Below are 18134 nucleotides of genomic sequence, written 5' to 3' on the forward strand. Positions count from 1 at the left end.
CCATGATTTCCCATAAAATGCACATAACATCAGTCAGAAGGAAACATTTCACCCTCTGCTGGAGAAAAGTGGTAACTGTTTTCCCATCAAGTTTATCAACAAAGACTGAAATGAAGAATTTGAATTTGAATTTGAAAAAAACCCCATTTTGACTAAGAATCCAGGTTTTGATATTGTTGAACAAAAAACCCAATACATCGATTTTCAATTTTTCACCCACCCCTACTATTTTCTAGGGATGGACATTTCAAGCAGAAGAACTATTCGATATTTGCTTGAAACTATTTGAAGATTATTTTCAAGATCACTCATCAACTTACTTTATTGGGTAACAAAGCCTACCACTGACTGTTGATCTGTGCACAAAGCCACACTTTTGGCTGCATGCCTAATGCGAGACTAACTTTGCAGAGTTTGCACTGCACCTCATTTTTGTTTACTTTTTTTTGAATGAGTTCCTGCTCTTCCCGATCCATATTTGAACTTCTCCTCTGTCTTGTTTTGGCTGTAAAACCTCCAGCCTGTTCACTTCTGGTCTGGCTCTGTTCATTGTGTTGCTTATTGCCGTGGTCAAGTTAAATATGATCTGGTTTGGACATGGTTTGTTATATTTTGAAAGTCATTGGGCATTTTTTTAACTTCCTGTCCCACTCGATCTGATTTTGTGAAATTGACGCGTAATAGCGTCAGTGTCCTGCATAAAACTGCGATCTGCCGCAGACAGCACAAAGCACTCTTCATATGAATTATCTGATTTTTTTGATGTTAATAACTTTTTCAAATATTCAAAATCATTGCCTATCCCTACTATCTTCACATAACTGTGAGCAGTGAGACATTGGTCATTCACTTCACATGTTTCCACCTGCCTCATACATTACAGCTCTTTCACATCCTCAGCCTCTTTCTTTCGCCCAGTTTGGACTCAATCAGAGGAGAGAGTGAGGATGTTACCTGATGCAGATGTAGCTCGCAGTTGGAATGAAACAGTACCAGAGTGTATGCATCAGATTTTTTTATTAGCTGAAGAGGACGGGCCAGCATGGGCCTGGGGAGGGCTGGTTTGCCTGGCAGGCAACCAGGCCAAGAGATGAGGGCTTTGGATGTAGCAAGCTGGACTAAATGACTGCACTTGTCCTATCCCCGCCACACACACAGCTCCCTTACTCTCTCCATCACTCTGTTCAGTCTCTGATGGATGACTGCCCAGAATGAAGTTGTTACTGGGAATGGGGGTTGGGGGGGTCTAGAGTAAACTCTTGTTCAAAGCAGGGGGGTGTTTTTTTCCACCCTAATGACCTCAGAGAGCAATCACAGAGCAAAAACTGCTTGGCGAACCAGACGTAATACATACTACAAATCTCATCATTACTGTTTAAGGCACAAAGTAATATCAGTGAGCTTCGTCACACTCTGCTTCACCAACCTTTGTCAGCTTTCTTCCCAACACTGATGCCACTGACACCTGTCAACAGCTACTTAGTTCCTCTGGATGGGCTGCAGATTTATAATTCACCTGCCTCCTCGGCGCTGCCTGCTTGACTCCGATGATGTGAAGTGCACCCAGCGCTCATTTGGCAGCAAACCAGAAAAAGGTACTGCAGCAGCAGAGATGTTCCATTGAGGTGGCTGGTAATTGATGTATGGCTTCAGCCATGTTAGGGCTGTGTAGTGAAGAGGAGGGAAGCAATTTGTGGCTCGGCTTGGGGCCCTCTCAGCAGCTTCAGTAAGCACTCCAATTTCCCTTTCATTCTGCCCAGCGCTTTTGTCTGAGGATAAACGGCAAGCTGTGAATTTCCACGGATCACATGGACTCGCTTTTACTCACACACTCATGGATGGATTGAGCTTTTTTGGCCTCTTCAAAGACTGTTTTCAAGGCAGAGTGAATATGAGTGGATTCCTTACTTCTGATCCCCGAGCAGGACACACGATGTGCACACAGCGGAGAGAGAAGCGAGTGATGTGTTTGGGTTTTTAGCTGAGGATTGATTGAGAGGCTGTTTGGGTTTGACAGAAGAAGGGGGGAGAATGGCTTGGTTGCATTTTTTGGCTTTCAGCTGCATAGTGAAGTGCTCCCATGTGTGCCTCTGTATAAATATTCATCTTCCTCAGTGTTCTGCATCAACAGTTGAAACACTTTCATCTATCTACATTTCCAGTTTCAGAAAATAGATCATTCCCGAGTCGTGAACAGCATAACAGTGTTGGCAGAAGGATTAACTTTATTGGAGTCATCTCTTCAGTGTTTATCACTTGAGCAGTTTATTACAGTCTATTAATCAGTGGAAAGGGATGCGGAGGCACCTGTGCTAGATAGATCAAAAACACTGTTGGAAATTAACCAAGGCCTGATGGTAAGTTGATTTCATGTAAAGTACTAGCTGTGGCCACTAAGTTCTGACTATACTTGGATGAGGTATGTATGCTGTATAGAATACTTGACCAGCAGTAGGTCTTTGAATCAGAAGGCGACATCAAACTCCAACCCGGCAAAGTATGGATCCTTGAGTCTACCACAGGACGCACTGCTGGAATCCTAAGATAATGAAGCGAACACTACCTCTCTTCCACTCTGCTGTGCTGCTGATGCAAGAAGAAGACACAGACCCCACTAAGACTTTGTGGAGAGAGATGTTAACCCACATTAATTTGTAATGTTAAGAAGAAGCCCTGCAGGAGCTGCTAGATGTGGGATTGTAGTGGGACTCTGGGCTGAAGATGAACTCCTATCATCACAGAAACCAAGCCCCAGGTCAAGGACAGAGTGATCTCAGAGACAATTGAGCTAGAAAACAGCCAGCTGTAGCATTGAAGTGGTAGGCTACTCTTCCATGATGCTAGTGTGCCTGGAAGCTCCACCTCCCAGTCTCTGGTCGGGGGTTGCAGAGGGGTGTAAAATTTCCGGTGAAGTCCCGGGAATTTTAACTGAGAAATATTGTAAATTTTCAGGGGTTTGTTGCCATCAACTTAAATTAATTTGTCTAGAAATTCCTGGTTAATTTAAGCTCAGATTTTTTAAAAACTCTTTTATTGTTTCTTGTCAACTTGGATGAGTTTTTGAAAACTGTGCATGGTTGAAACAACATGATTGAATGCAAATTCAACTGAGTACCAAGTGCAAACAATTCCAAGCACATTTGATTGTCATAAGTGACAACTGCACCAGCCTACAGCATTTCCATTGAGACTACATTTCTGCGATCAGTGTATGTGATGGGATGGGTTAATTCAGTAATGGACACATTTACACAGTTAAACTGTCCAATACTTATAAAATGTGTAAAACCTTTTCTTGAAAGCTTGCTACGTCAAATATTTTTGCCCCCTTTTTTTTGACAGTTTGACTTAGAAATAAATCCTAAAATTTTAAAGTTCATGATAGAAATATTGCAGTAGACATGTTTGCATGCATGTCTGCTTACAACAAACTAAAATATTTAATTTTTATACATCTACATGACCAGGTAAATGCAGTTAACATAAATTGCCATTAATTCCTGTTAAATTCCAAAAATTCCCATGGAAAGTTCCAATTATGAAAATTCCTGAAAGTTTGCAACCCTGGTTGCAAGCGACAACATCATCAACTTCTGTATCTCCTCTCAAGCCTGTAACTGACTGGAAAGAAGCCAGATCTCTAAGTGTTGGAAAAATAAACCTCATCTTTGTTTATTGAGCTATCATGACATATTTTTTTTCGCCATTGCTGAGGAGAGTTTATTCTTTGAAAAGATCTTTGAAACCAGAAGCTTTTATTTTGATATTTGTTACTGGTTTTGTCAGGTTGTTAAGAAAGATTTGGGCTAATACCTTTACATTTCAATATGTATTTTTATCATGCAGGGAGCCGGTGCTTAGCTGCTTCTTCCATCTTCTGTCTTTGAGTCATATTCAGTATTGTCGGATGTTTATCCAATGACTGGATAATATATCTATGATGTCGCACATAAAAAATGGACACAGGCCATTCGGAAGCCAATGCGAGCAATGTACAGATTTTACAACTAAATGATGAAAATGATATACAGTGATCCAGATTTTTCCTCAAAGCACCTGTGAGGAACTTGTGACAGGCTTTTTATAGTTAATTTGGGCCACCAGTAACATCGGGCAGGGAAGGTGAAAAAAACACCAACAAGAAAGCTTTAACATAAATATGCCCCAAATGTGCACATAAAATTACAATTTAATGACCTAATTTACAAATGCAGCCAACATGAAACTTAAATCATCCACCACTGCTTTGAGCTGTTTACTTTGCAAACTTGTAATTGGAAAGTGAAATATGAAATTTCTAATTGATTATGATTAGTCTTGTCAGCCTTGTAGTGAATAAACTTGGATAAAATCTCCTGAACAGTGTTTTCTCTGCAGAATACTGTATGGGTTTATGATTTTGCTGTATCTGATGGTTACTGTGATGAACAGCCCTGTCAGCTTTTATCTACTATGCTCAATTTCCAGTTATTGCGAGGAAATTAAACACGCCTGTCTGTTTGTGTTTCCTTTGAGGTCCATCATGTTACGACAAACAGGGAGGGACATTTCCTCCACGTGCCCTGCGCTTGTCATACACGCATTCAAGTTTCATTCATGCTGCAATTAAGATGTGACTTCTGTAATATGTGAAATATGTTCTGCTCATTATCTATTGTGCCTTAAAGATTTTTAAAGATCTAAGGCTGGTTGAAGAGAGACAAAAAAAACCTATCCCAATGACAAGAAAACCTCCAAAACCTGAACCTTTGGTCTCATTAGAGCTTTACTCTGCAGTTCCCAGTATGTCTGGTCATTTGCTGTTTTGCATTGAAACAGGTTTTGTTTCCTGCTCCCATGGTAATACTCTCATTTCAGGCAGTGGTTTCCGTGGTGATGCTGCCCTTGTCTGTGCTCATGCAGAAATATATAGAAGCTAATGGTGAGTTCAGTAAGAAGGGGGGCTCTGAAGCCCTGGGGGCGAGGACTGCTGTCTTAATGGCCTGACTGAAATTATGTGAATTATTGTAGTTCGTTTGAAAAACCTCTTGACATTAATTAAACAACCTTCTGCTGGGTATTACTCCTGATTATCACATAAATTAATCCATAAACCCATATGCAAATGTATGTCTTCAAGCCTTTAGTTTCTTAAAAGCTTAGTTTGGAGAGGCAGTCTCCCTCTTCTACATCATTTATGCTGCATGAGTCAGTCTGTATCAGTCAGGGAATCGAAATTAATGTTTCCCAGCTATCTTTATGCTCAGTCTTAAGCTTTTTCTTTCTTTGGGACAAACCAAATGTTGCATTAACTGTAAAGGTGTTGTATACTTCTAGGAGTCTCATATATGAAATATAGAAACTACTTTGGTGGATGGTGCATGTAGAAATAAGCAACATCTAAGTGTAAAAGTTTGCATAATAAAGAAGAACACTTCCTGGTTCATACCTCCTGTTGGTAAAGCTCCACAAGTGTCAGCACCCTTAAAGGACAAGGAGCTACTGAGTGCATTGTAGTGCTAAGTTTGATTCTCATTTTGTCAATGTATTACAAACAAAAAACTTAGGTACTCAACTTTACAGTCACTTTGCTTCTTTTCTTCTCCTTCATCTGCGAACCATTGCATCTTGGGTGGCTACACGCTAAATACAAAAACACTCAAGTTACTAGTGTATCCGTTTCGTACCGTTATATATGGTATTGTAATATGGCTGGATAGATTAGAATAGAATAGAATAGAATAGAATAGAATAGAATAGAATATAAATTAATTGTCATTGTAACAAGTACAACGAAATTGAAGTCACAGCAGCAATCAAAACAAAAGCAAGAAAGTGTATAGAAAGTGCAAAAAGGTCCATAAGAAAATAGATGGTGACAGCTTGTCTATCATTCTCCAGTTCAAGCAGCCTCCACCTCCACAGGGTCCAGGACTGAGCTTCTTCAGTCATGCTCCATCTCTGTCTCCTGTTTCCTGTCTGCTCACAGCAGGTGAAGTTCTTCCAATGTGGCGTTGGTGTCTGACGTTACTTCTGTTAGCCATGTCTGTGTATAGCATGATGCTACTCTGCCTTCTGGTATTCCCTCTGTTGCTGGGTAAGCATGGCTAGCTCGTCCATCTTTTTAGAGATAGATCTTACGTTCCCAGTAACGATGGATGGAAGGACATGTCCATGTTGTCACTTCTTTGCTCACACCTGAGAACCAGCACGTCATCCTCACCTCCTTCTCCTCACCTTGTGGGAAGACATCAGGCCTTACACCAGTTAGCATTGACATGCTACAGGCTGCCAACAGCTGAGTTCACATGTAAACAATGCAGCCATGGTTACATGTAGGATCTCCAGAAAAACACAGGAGCAGAAATAGTAAAAACATCACTGAAGCCACAAAAAGTTTGGTGTCCATGACCAACAAATGAGCCATACAAAGTAATGATTCACTCCAAATACAAAGATTACGAGAAAGAGATGAAGAAAATTACAAGAAACGGACAAAGAAGAGAGAGCTGCTACAAAAGGCAGCCAAAGCCAACAGGGCAGTGCCTAGCAACCAAATCACCAACCAAACTACTAAGATCCCAAATAACAAGTGCTAAATTGCACATGCTATTAGTGGGTGTGTTGCAGGTGATCTACTAAGACTGTGTGTGCAACTGATAACAGGTGCAAACCGCCCTATTTAAATGAGGATTTAGCGCATTTTACTGGCTGCCATCATGGAAAGTTTGGGAGAGCAGACTGTTCGTACAGGAGAAATGAAGTTTGAAGCCATGAAGTTGGAGAAATCAGACGGATGGGTTATAGGCTACCGCACAGGAGGTTATAACTGTGTCCGGTGTGGCGTACACCCTCCATCATGCCTTCACTGGGTACATGAAGCAGCTGGTCAGTGCTGTGTCTGGGCTGACATGACCGTCAATGCCCTGGCAACAGTCCAGAGGTCACTCAGTGGAGGTGGGCCTTCAACTCAGCTGCCGCCAAATGAAGAGGGGAGTTTATCTCCTGTGCACTCTGGAGAGTGTGGCTATCAGCATCCGGTTTACACACCACTTACCACAAGGGGTCATGGTTGGTTGTGGAAACACAAACAGGATGAGACTTAGCAAAAACTGTACAGACTCAAACCGGACCGCTTGGTGGAAACACAGCTTTAAGCCATCAGAAGAATACATTAAAGATATTTTCCTGGATTTTGAAGTCAGCAATTTTGAAATATTCTAATTTTTCATTTTTGTGAATAGAAGAGGAAAAAATCTGGACCCGCTAAAAGTGTCCTGCATTTCTTTAAATTGGAAGTTAAAGAAAGCATGATCCTTAATCTCTCATAGTCTGAACCATTAAACAGCCACTGAGCCGCAGTTTTTCTGATCACAGGTGTTCACCCTTGGGACTGACAGAGGACCTTCCATTTGTTTGTTGGTTTTGCTCCAGCTCTCTCTGTTTGGAATCGTTGAGTTGGGTGCAGGTGTTGATGCCAGGTTTGCCCACCCGCTGTCTGTCTGCTTCTTCTTTTTACTGCGGGTCTTTTGAATATGCAGGGGCTGTTAAGCAGACTTGTACTTCTGGTCGCCGCACAGCCCAAGAGCTGCTCAGGGACTCATAAAGGACCAGACGGGAGGAGACACTGAATAGCAATGGATGAGTGCAGCAAGGGGGCCTCTGAGCTAGCAAGTGTGTGTCTATGTGTGTGTGTGTGTATGTGTGAGCTATTGTGATGTGCATAATAACTCTATTCGCTCACCAGTGGCCCTGAATGTCTGAGAAGTCACCGCAAATCCTCATTTTTGCAGACAAAGCACAATGCCAAGAGGGAAAAATGAGTTTTATTTTAAGATTTGTCTTATTCAAAAGATTACATTCCCCTCCATCTTGGGTGACTGCACTCTGCTCGGTTATCAAGCAGTGCTGACAATATGTGGAGACTGTCGCCCAATTTTACAGCCTGAATTCTAATGCACTGTTGTTATGTTGGCACCTTCCTCTTACTCAGAGTTTGTGCCTGGGTTTAAATCACCTGGACCAAAAAGTGGTTTCATATTATATATTTTTATCCAGCCCGGCCTGAACTTTTAGGCAGTGTAGTTCCATAGTAAAACATAATCCTACTGTTCTTACTTCAATCTTACTTCATGGTCACATCCTAAACCCCCTTGGTATGTGTGCACAGTTTGAATGTTTTTTAAAATCTAAAACGTTAATAATATCTTTCTTTAATTCTATGCATGCTCCTTGTTTCTCTGTGGTAATATTAAAGAGGCAAAGTCGTTCATTTGTTCCCTCAAAGTGCTGCTTAAGAATTAGTCCCTTTTGAACACAGAGCTGCCTCTGAAATGAAATTTCAAATGCTTTGAAACTGTTAGGTGTATTGTAAAAATGATGAACTGAGTAGAACAGTAAGAGCACACAAAGCAGCTGAGGTGCTCTCCTGGGTTAACACAGCTAAATGCCATGCTAAATGTCGGCTTTGTAGCATTAGCTAACGCTGTGTTATCACAGAGCTCAACTCCATTCACTGAAACCCAGCAAGAGCAAATAACAAAGATCATTAGTAGCTCCCTCCTAACCACTATGAATATACATCTGTGGTTAACAGTGACTGTAAAATCTGGTGTATAACACACGCTTTTAAACCTCCCCAAATACTGAGTCAAAAAAAAAAAACACTTTTTGGGCATCTACAGGACAAGATCAGAAAAACAGTATGAGGTGTGACTTTGTCAGCAGCAGGTTGTCAGAATCGACACAAACAGAGCGTTAGTCATAGGAGCTTTGGTGTTTTGATTTCGAGGACAAGACATGAAGCTGATTGAAAGTATGCCAAAAAAAATGTGCAAAGCTGTTTTCAAAGCAAAGGATGGCTGCTTTGAAGAATGTAGAGTTTACACAGACTTATTTGAACATAGTTTTAATGTGGATTATAACAGATACATGTTCCTGATGGAATATATACGGTGTCTATAAAGTCTCTTTACAATTTAAAAATTATATTACGAAGATATTTGACGAGAAATCTTAATCGGATTTGTTCTGCACTCAGGAGTTTTTAAAGTTTTTAATCACATCGCATTTGAGTATTTCAGGTATCCTGTTGATGGAAGAGGTTCTGTTAAATGAACCCCTAAAAAATGGCTTCTCCTCAGAAAAGATTCGGTGTGTGTCAACTGGAAACAGTCCAATAACTGTTTCACGACCGATAGCGATACTGGTTAGTCATCGTCAAGGAAGCCAATAACTGATATTTCAAGCCGGTATTTACTTACAGTAATAGTGAAAATATTGGAGTCAAAATTTTGCATGATACAAACTCCAACACTTAACTTTGTTTAAATGTCTTTAAGCATATGTTTATTGAACAGCTCCAAGGGTCAGCAGTATGCCTCATAAAGTTAGATGAAAATGTAAAAAAAAAAAAAAAACATATCGCTCCCTAAACTTTAAAATAAAGTAAATGAAGTTTTTCCAAAAGTTAGCTCTGTGTGTAACCAACCAAATGGTGAGTAAAACATTGCCAGAGAAAGAGTAGTGACTGCAGACACAGAAGCATGTCTGCATCAGAGCCAAATAACAACACAGTTTTGAACTGATTTCTTATCAGCTGTCGAACTTAATATATAAAAAAGGCTGATGCCAATATGCCACAAAATGCCAAATATCGTCCGATTATCAGTCTATCTCTAGCGTCATGGTTTATTGTAACAAAACCTGATACACAGACTCTGTGGACCTACAGAACTAAGTATGGAAGAGATCCACCATCTCGTCAGTCAATTGACTGATGTGTCAATTGAATCGTCATGGCACAAGAAATTTATGGAGTCAGGGACAGTTTTGGGTAAAGAGAGAAGCAAACGACATTTGAGGTAATCACTGATCGTGTGAGACAAGCCTTTCATCGTTTTCTTACAAAAATGGTTTTCCTGTGAAATTAGCTTAAAAAAATTATACAGCTGTAGCCAAAAGTTTTTAGAATTTCACAAAGTTTGCTGCCTCAGGTATTATGGTGGCACTTTGTATTAACTCTATATTGTAAAGAGTGGCCAGATGCAATTAACTGCAAAGTCATTCCTTGCCATGAAAAATGACCTTAGTGACGACCGAAATTTGTGCCCTTCTCAAAACTTTTGGACGTGATTGTACATCTACCCCTCATGTTACATTTCTCACATATCTGGCTGTTAATTTGCTATTGTGATACACTTTTAAATTGTAAAGAAACTTTATAGATACCCTGAGTAATTGGGGACCCAGAAATCCAGTTGGCGTTCTTGGTGATCTACTAGCTTAAAAAAACTCCTCTGAATAGTTAAATAAATAAATGCTGCAAAACAGCCGCAGCTCAATCTGGACGGGGATGCCAGGCATTTTTTGGATGTAATTGCGTGGCATGCATGAGTCAGCATTTAGCTGGCTCTCTCTGTTAACAATTTACAGCACCTCTTTTCTGCTGGCTCTCACTTTCTCCCCCTCCTCTGGCCTTTGCTTTAGTCCTCCTCCCTCATGCACATATATGAATGGCTACTTTGAATCACTTGTACACAGACACACACATAAAGTGTGATCCTTATGTATGAACTTGTATTTTTCTTACTGTCCTCTGCATCCATAATGGCACTCCTCATCCCTACAAAGGGGGGAAAAAAACACACACACTCTATTTTGTCCTCATCTTTGAGCACAAACGTTATATCAGCCCAGTCTGCCAGCTCCGGGGAGCCAAAACCCTTTTTGTTAGTTTTCATCCTGTGTTTACCTGATATTTGTTCACATTATTCTCACTACAAAGAGGACAGCAGCTGATATTTCAGGATCCAGCTATGGCACCTGTGTGAAATCTAAAATGTTTTATTTTCTTTGTTTTGACACATTCTGAGCTACATTCAGGCTGTGATAGAAACGCAGCACTCTGCCTTTTTTGGGTGCATGTTTTTGTGCAAAACCAGTTGGATACTGCCCAAGTTTAAAACTGTGTATAATAAACTCCCTTTGGCCTTCAGCAAAAGGACTCAGCCATTATGACAGAGTGAAAATGCTTTGCAAAAATATTTATCTTTGTGTTCTTGTGTTATAAGGATTGTTTCTACATGTTTAATTCTTTCACCGAGGCTTTTGAGGGAACGTTTTATTCATTGTCCTGGTCTGCTCTCTTGATGTGGTCTAACGAGAAACCAATCGATCCTTGCTCTGCATCAAAGCAAACAGTTAAAGAGTAATTGAACGAGTTCCCCTCAGACTGAGACAAATGACTCTCATCTATGAGTGATTGGCCCTGCCCTTCACTACCTTACATCCTCTCTTCCTCTTTCCTTATTATTCCCTCCCTCCAAGCCAAATTGAAATTCAAATAGGCCTCTACAGCGAATGATGTACCCCTGCCAAATCATCTTGTTGATACTTTTGAAGCACACATAATGAATGTTGAGATGAGATTAAATAGAAGTTTAAACAGCACACATTTGCAGGTCTCAGAGTTTTTGCTGGAAGTTTATTCCTGCTAATTTATCTCACTTTTCCCTGTTGACATCACAGCTGAAGCTGCCACAAGTGGTTTGGCGAGGGTGTGGAAGTCCATTGCTTTAGAACTGAGGGAGCCCAGCTGTATATATACACTAGATGTCTGTTTTTATTTTTAATAATACTCCTTGAAATGAGGCAAAGTGAACCAGTGCACCCTGAAGAGATCTCACTTTGCATTTAGAGAAATGAGATACCTTTATTTTTGTTTTATCCATGTATGGGAGGCCAACGTAGGGACAATCATTTAGGGCTCGGTCATCATGGCCTTTCTAACTCAGATGTACTCAAGCAACAACTACAACTTTAGTGACTTTTAAGTCAGCCCTCTAACACCCAGCATCCAGTGTTTCCCCTACCATTATGGGGAAGGAGGGCGGCTGCCCCCGAAGTCAAGTAAATTTTATTTTCCATTTAGCATATACTGAAGCAGAAGTAATTTAGGGTTACATACCTTATAAATCAGGTCTAGGCCTTGTTTTTTTTAAATAGAAATCTGCAACTAACACCAAATTGTAGCAGACAGTCTGCTGAAAGGGAGTATAACATTAAAGTAGGACTAAAGTGTTGTGAGACTATCACAATATGCTTGGCAGAGGTCTGCGCTCTCTGATTTCTTCTAGTTTCTTTTTCATTTTTGAAGTATATTAGTAGGGATGGGTGAGTATAAGTGCCGGTTATCAGGCTGGTACAAGCCTTATTCCAAGGTATTGGTATACTTGTGAAGGCCGCCAATTCCAGAAGCCAATACTCAAAGAAAAAAAAAATCATAGGTTGAGTAAGTTGTTCTTGCCAGTTGTTGGCACTACATTGCTGCAGGTTGACACCACAGCAAACATGGCATTTTTACTTTTAAGTTTTTGTCTGACATTCACTTGTTGAAATCACTGTCAGTGCTTTTTGATCCATTTCACTTTCCTCTGCCATTAATTCATTGGCTCAGTTTTTTTTTCCTCATATGAATGACAACGAAAAAGCATTTGAAATTGTTTGAAAGTATGACTCAGTTTATGATTGTCTTATATCTCTTTGAAAAGATGGGCTTTGTTGGCATGTGTCCCTGCTTGGGGTTGAAGTTACGTGATGTGGATGGCAGGAACAGGACAGCTGGGAGGTTAATTAAATCTGTGGAGTCCTAAGGGGCACATGCGCTGATCACTTCCTACAGGAGCAGCTGCTGTATTCCTCTGGTACTCTGGACTCTGTTTTATCAGGATTTGTGCATTCCTACCAACTTATATAATGTTGTATTATACATACAGAAAGTGGGGCAAAATCTATATAAAGAGGCCATGGTAATTAAAGCTTTGTCTGTAATTAGAGATGAGAGTTTGAGGCGGTGTACTCCTATAGTATCTGAATGATGATGTGCTAAGTTTCTCGTTGCAGATCTTAGCAATGCGTAGGAAACTGCAGTAACATTATTGCAAATATTAAACAGAAGCTCCTTTTGATCTCACCTCTTTCTCTCCCTTTTACACAAAAGGTGTGATTCTAATAAGTTAAAAACAAATAAGTCACATCCACACCCACATTACACGTCCAGTCCATATGCCGTCCAGTTTCCCTGAGTTTTCTAAATGGGTTTTTAATTGCAGCAGCATGCAATCTGTGAGAAACACTCCCCCATTAATGATGAATGATGATATTCAGAGATCAAAAACAAGATTGTTTTTTTTCACCTCATTGTTCTTTGTGTGATTATTCAAGACGGCCTTTGTTTTCAGCTGTGCCTGTCCCAATACTGTCACCTCTTTTTAAGTGTGTGGGAGATGGAGCGGTGATTAAATGGCTTGTTTCACTTTATGAAGTGGCAGTTTTTGGAAAGACCTCCATGTGGAACAAAGATCAGGATGCAGGATGACCTCAATCTCTCACTCATCATGAGCGTTCTACATCCACATTTCACTTTGCACATCACTCAGATGGATGTTTGTGTCTCCTGTCCCGTATGGATGTGTGCATACTTTCTCTTTTGTACGTAAAGGGCAGATTAAATCTTTCATAGCTCTCATGCCCTTCTTAACATTCACACACATGAACAAGAAGTCACAAGATACTCTGGCATGTCAGTGTAGGATAACACCAAAGTAAATCTTATGTCCTAATGACAGCCACATGTTAATTACACGTCACGTGTACAGCAGCTGTAAACTCTATTTCATGCATGGATGTGCACATGCGAGACATATGCAGAGAGAGCATGTGCTGTGTGCTCCTCTGCTCTGCCTCATGCTGTGGCTCTGTCAGCTGCTGTCAGGTGCTGCGTTTTGGTGCAGTGGAGGGTTGTAAGAGAGAGGGGAACCTGCTGAGGATGTGTTTGAGTGCTCTCTGGCTGTCTTCTTCCCTCTTTGTACACACCCTCAGAATGGCATGTCTTCGATGAGACTCCTTCCTTCCCCACCCCACTCCTCTGCCCCCATGTCCCCCCTGTCTTTCTCTTCTTTCCTCCTGTTGTGCATGAAAAAGCCCCATTTCTGCCTCTACTCCCCACTTTGGCCTCTTTTTTCTCCTTCTGTCAGGCGGTGAGATGCAAGTTCAGCCTCAAAGCGGTGACCCGTAGAAGGGTTGCTGCATTTCTGACAACATTAAAGAGCAAATAAGGCAGACAGTCAGAGAGCTGGCCAGGCAGGGGTGAAGTTGGGTGCTGGGAGTCACAAATGTGGGAGAAGATGACAAGGCAAGCAGGAAGGGTGGGGGCATGAGGTGAAAGGTGGGCGGATGAGAGGAACCTGTACAGCATGTTTGCTTCTACAAGGCTGTTGAGTTGTTGCTGTTGAAGTCTGCTTATAAAGCTCCAGAGACTCTCTTCAGAGTGACACTGTAAGAGATGTTGGCTGTCTCGCATCTTCCTCGTCTCTCTGGTTTTTTTTTTCCCTCTCTTGCAACGATGAGGAACACTCTGTGCTGAATAATCAGGATCGTTTGGAGTTCTGCAGACATCAGAACAGTGTTTTGGCTGTTGGAAATGAACTGTGTGCTGATGGGAGATGAAACATGCTTCTCTTTAACAAATTAAACAGTTCATTCTCATGAAAAAAACATTTTCACTGTCAGTTATCTGGTGTTAAAATCGGTTTTAAAGATCAAGAACACCAGATGTGAAACCACCGACTGACTAGATGTCCTTACATGCCTCTCCAGGCAGAGGCTGAGTTTCTGAATCGACCTAAATTAGCGGACCTCGTGTGATATGATTTTGTTCCATGGCCTTTGATTATGATCCTACACATCCCCCTTTGCTTCTAAACACTCAAATCATTTCATCAGTCGCTCTTTTCTCACTCAGCTGCTCATCAAGACCTCTTCATTCTGATCTCATCTCGGGGTTTATGTTTTTTTTTAGTGCAGATGAATTTGCTGGAGAAACAAAGAAGGTGTTTACATTCACACAGCTGGTCTCTATATTGCTACCTTGAGTTAAATCGCTCATTTGTGTGAACCCTGTGTCTGTGCTGCCTGACAAAGTCTCACAAACTATTGATCTGCCAACCACAGAATTACCCTTAGCTGCATGATTTATGCAGGGACAAGTAAGCAGGGGACTATCTGTCCACAGTCACTGTTTGCATTCTGCTTGGCAAAATTAAACCAAAAAACTTTCCCTAAGGTATTTACTTCATACAAAGGCTGCACAAATAAGGCCAAACTGGTAATCATCCCAAATTTAAGGGATTTAATTTGGTGTTTGTTTCTTTGTTTAATAAAAAGTTTCTTTTACATGAAGATATTACAATGAGAAGACTTGGCAGATAACTTGTTATTCATATTTAGTTATGTTACATTTGCTTTTCATCCATGCACTTTACTTGCTCGCAATCATTAAAGCTGTTGTTTTGTTCTCTGTACTTACTTTGTCCCTCTTGCTGCTTTGCTGCAGATGGTTTTCTATGTTCAGTTTTGGATCCTGGAAATACGCTTCATCATTAACAGCAAGCCCTTTCAGGAGGCGGATCACCTGCTGCCAAAATATAATTGTAAGTAAGACTTTTTAAAAAAAGCTGGGGGATAATTTAGATGACTTTAAAAAATAAACTGCTGATAAATATTGTCAGCAGAGCAGGCACCTTCAGGTAAAAGAAGAAGAGAAGCAGGAAATTAAACAGATTAATGCTGTTTTTAGTTTACAGCCACATACCTGCAAATTCCATTCTACCAGACGGGGTTTGCCTCCTCTCCTTCAAAGGGCAATGATTAATGTCAGTCATGTTTCTTTTTAAATGTTGGCAGGTCTACCTGAGGTACTTTGAAAGGTAATGGTACCATGTTTTGGTACCTAGATGCATCCTTGTGACTGCGAGGGAGTGGGGGACTAGGCAGTTTTCCATACGGGACATGAACACAGCATTGCAAGTCTATACAGTGGGTACTAAAAGTAATCAGACCCCCTAAAATTTTTCACTTTTTGTTAAATTACAGCCATTGAATGAAGTAATTTAAGTTGATTTTTAACACACAGCATCCCATATTGACATAAAAACACACAATTTAAGACATTTTTACGGATTTATTAAAGGTCCCACATTATGCAAAAATCACTTTATGAAGTCTTATAGTAAAATTTGTGGGTCTTTGGCTTTCCTCCCAGCCTACAAAATGTGATAATTAAGGACAAAACCTGTACTTAGTAGTGCTTGTGAATGTAAAATCCTGACCTAAAATGAGCTTTTTGGATTTGGGGGATTTGCTGATGTCAGCGATTCCCTTTATTGACTAATCAGGAGCAAGTCTGATCAGATTGGTCCACTGGAGCAGATACCCTCGCACCCCCTCCCCGCCCACTCCCCTCCCCACTGCTGGAGAGAAATCTCCCCAGCAGCGAGAGGGGAATGCTGAAGTTGAAGAGCCATCACTGCTTTGTTTTTGGCTGTAAACAGCCACATATTTCCATGCACAAGCTTCCCATCTTAGAAGAAGACAAGACTAAGTGGTTAGAGTTAATTTATCAAGGAAATGTGCCAGCTACACTCAGTAAAACTGTGCATGTGTGTGCTAGTCACTTCACGGCCGACTGCTTTTCCAACTTTGGACAGTACAACAGAGGGCTAGTGAATAGACTGGTCCTAAATCCAGGCGCATTACCAACCATCCACCAACAAACCTCGGACCCTGGAAATGTGAGTATTTTAAATACTGTGTGCTGTGGAGCAGATGTAAGAGCTTTTCCTCAGTGTCCCCCCTGTCTCTGTGTTAGCTTCAGGATGCTAACTTTAGCTGCGTTAGCCTGTTGTTTTAGCCTGTAATGTTACGGTAAACAAGCTTCGCTGTTTCCTCAACATTGTGCACTCGAAGCTCGTGGCGCCGCTCTCAGTGACGCGAGAGCGGGGCGGTATCAGCGGTGGCTCATTTACATATGAAGGTCACGCCCACTAAATCAGACCGTTCTGAACAGAGGGGCTATGAGAGCCTGGAAACAATACTGCTGTGCTTGATTTATTGATTTTTTGAACCAAAACATGTTACTACCATTTCATGAAGACATCAATGATATATATTAAACTGCAGAAAAGGAGCATAATAAGGGGCCTTTAAAAAAGAAGAACTGGGAGAAAGCTCAAGAGAGTCAACTGCAGCCCTCCACCAGTCAGGGCTTTATGGCACAGTGGCCCAAAGAGAGCCTCTCCTCACTTTATATTGAGAAATCAATATGTTAAATTGAAAAACTTGAAATTGAAAGATTTTATTACTAAACAAATTCATAGTAATATTCATTACCACATAAGTACTGAAAATTGGTACAGTTGAGTACTGAAACCAATTGCTGTTTCAAATGTGAAAGGTACCCATCCCTTACTCTGTGGACTGTTGATCAAGTCAGAAATTAGCGGGATTCTCCTTTTGTGACTATTCTGATTTTCCTATAAGAATCTTCAGTTAGGGGCTGCACAGTGGTGCTTCACAGTAAGAAAATTCCAGGTTCAGACTTTGCTCCCTTTATAGTGAGTTTATTTGTTCTCTGTGTGCATACGTGGGTTCCCTCCAGGATCTCCGTCCTCCTCGCACTGTCCAAAAACATGCTCATTAGGTTGATTGGTCACTTTAACTTGCCTGTAGGTGTGTGTGTGCATGAATGGTTGCCTGCCTCTATATTTGCCCTGTGATAGTCTGGTGACCTGTTCAGGGTGTACCCTGTCTTGCGCCCAATTATGGCTGGGATAGGCTGGAGCCTCCCAGCGACCCCAAGAGGAAAACCCAGTAAAGATAATGGATGGATCTCCAATTATGTGTTCCTTCTTATCTGCTCAGCGACACAGCCCCCATATCAGTCTTCATGAAACTTTCGCTCTCTCTTATAGACAGACATAATCTGTCACTGTAAGCAATAAATGTTGTCGTGGCTATAATACACATCCAGCCATCACGTTAATTAATTTCTGAAGTCACATAATCATCATGCTCACTTGTCATTTTAGCAGGTAAAGGATTTCAGTCCTTTCTGAATTTCAAATAAAGACAAGAGGATGTAGAGAGATGTTCGAAAGAGGGCAGAGAAGGAACGATTTACTCAAAATGTGTATCATTCTGCTTTGAGATTTGACTCAGGTTTGGGCTTCTGCACACATCATCGCGCCCTATATGAGAGCCGGTGTGTCATCCTTACATAACAGACAAATGGAGCACTGGTACATCTTTCTTTATAA

At 41.0% G+C, this 18134-nt stretch overlaps 1 long non-coding RNA gene across 2 annotated transcripts in view; it reads left to right on the top strand.

Annotated features, from left to right (window-relative positions):
• The window catches only part of LOC141809657 (uncharacterized), a 114068-nt gene that overhangs the window by 19357 nt on the left and 76577 nt on the right, over positions 1-18134 (top strand). Inside the window, exon 3 of one of the 2 annotated variants that reach the window (XR_012600009.1) lies at positions 15374-15470. The exons of the other annotated variant lie outside the window; for it this stretch is intronic. This is a non-coding gene — a long non-coding RNA (uncharacterized LOC141809657). The remainder of the gene's footprint in view (positions 1-15373; positions 15471-18134) is intronic. 2 annotated transcript variants of the gene reach the window in all.

This window comes from Halichoeres trimaculatus, unplaced genomic scaffold (assembly GCF_033239565.1).
Source record: "Halichoeres trimaculatus isolate MK-OKI-2021-1 unplaced genomic scaffold, fHalTri1.1 fHalTri1_scaffold_20, whole genome shotgun sequence".
NCBI lineage: Eukaryota > Metazoa > Chordata > Actinopteri > Labriformes > Labridae > Halichoeres > Halichoeres trimaculatus.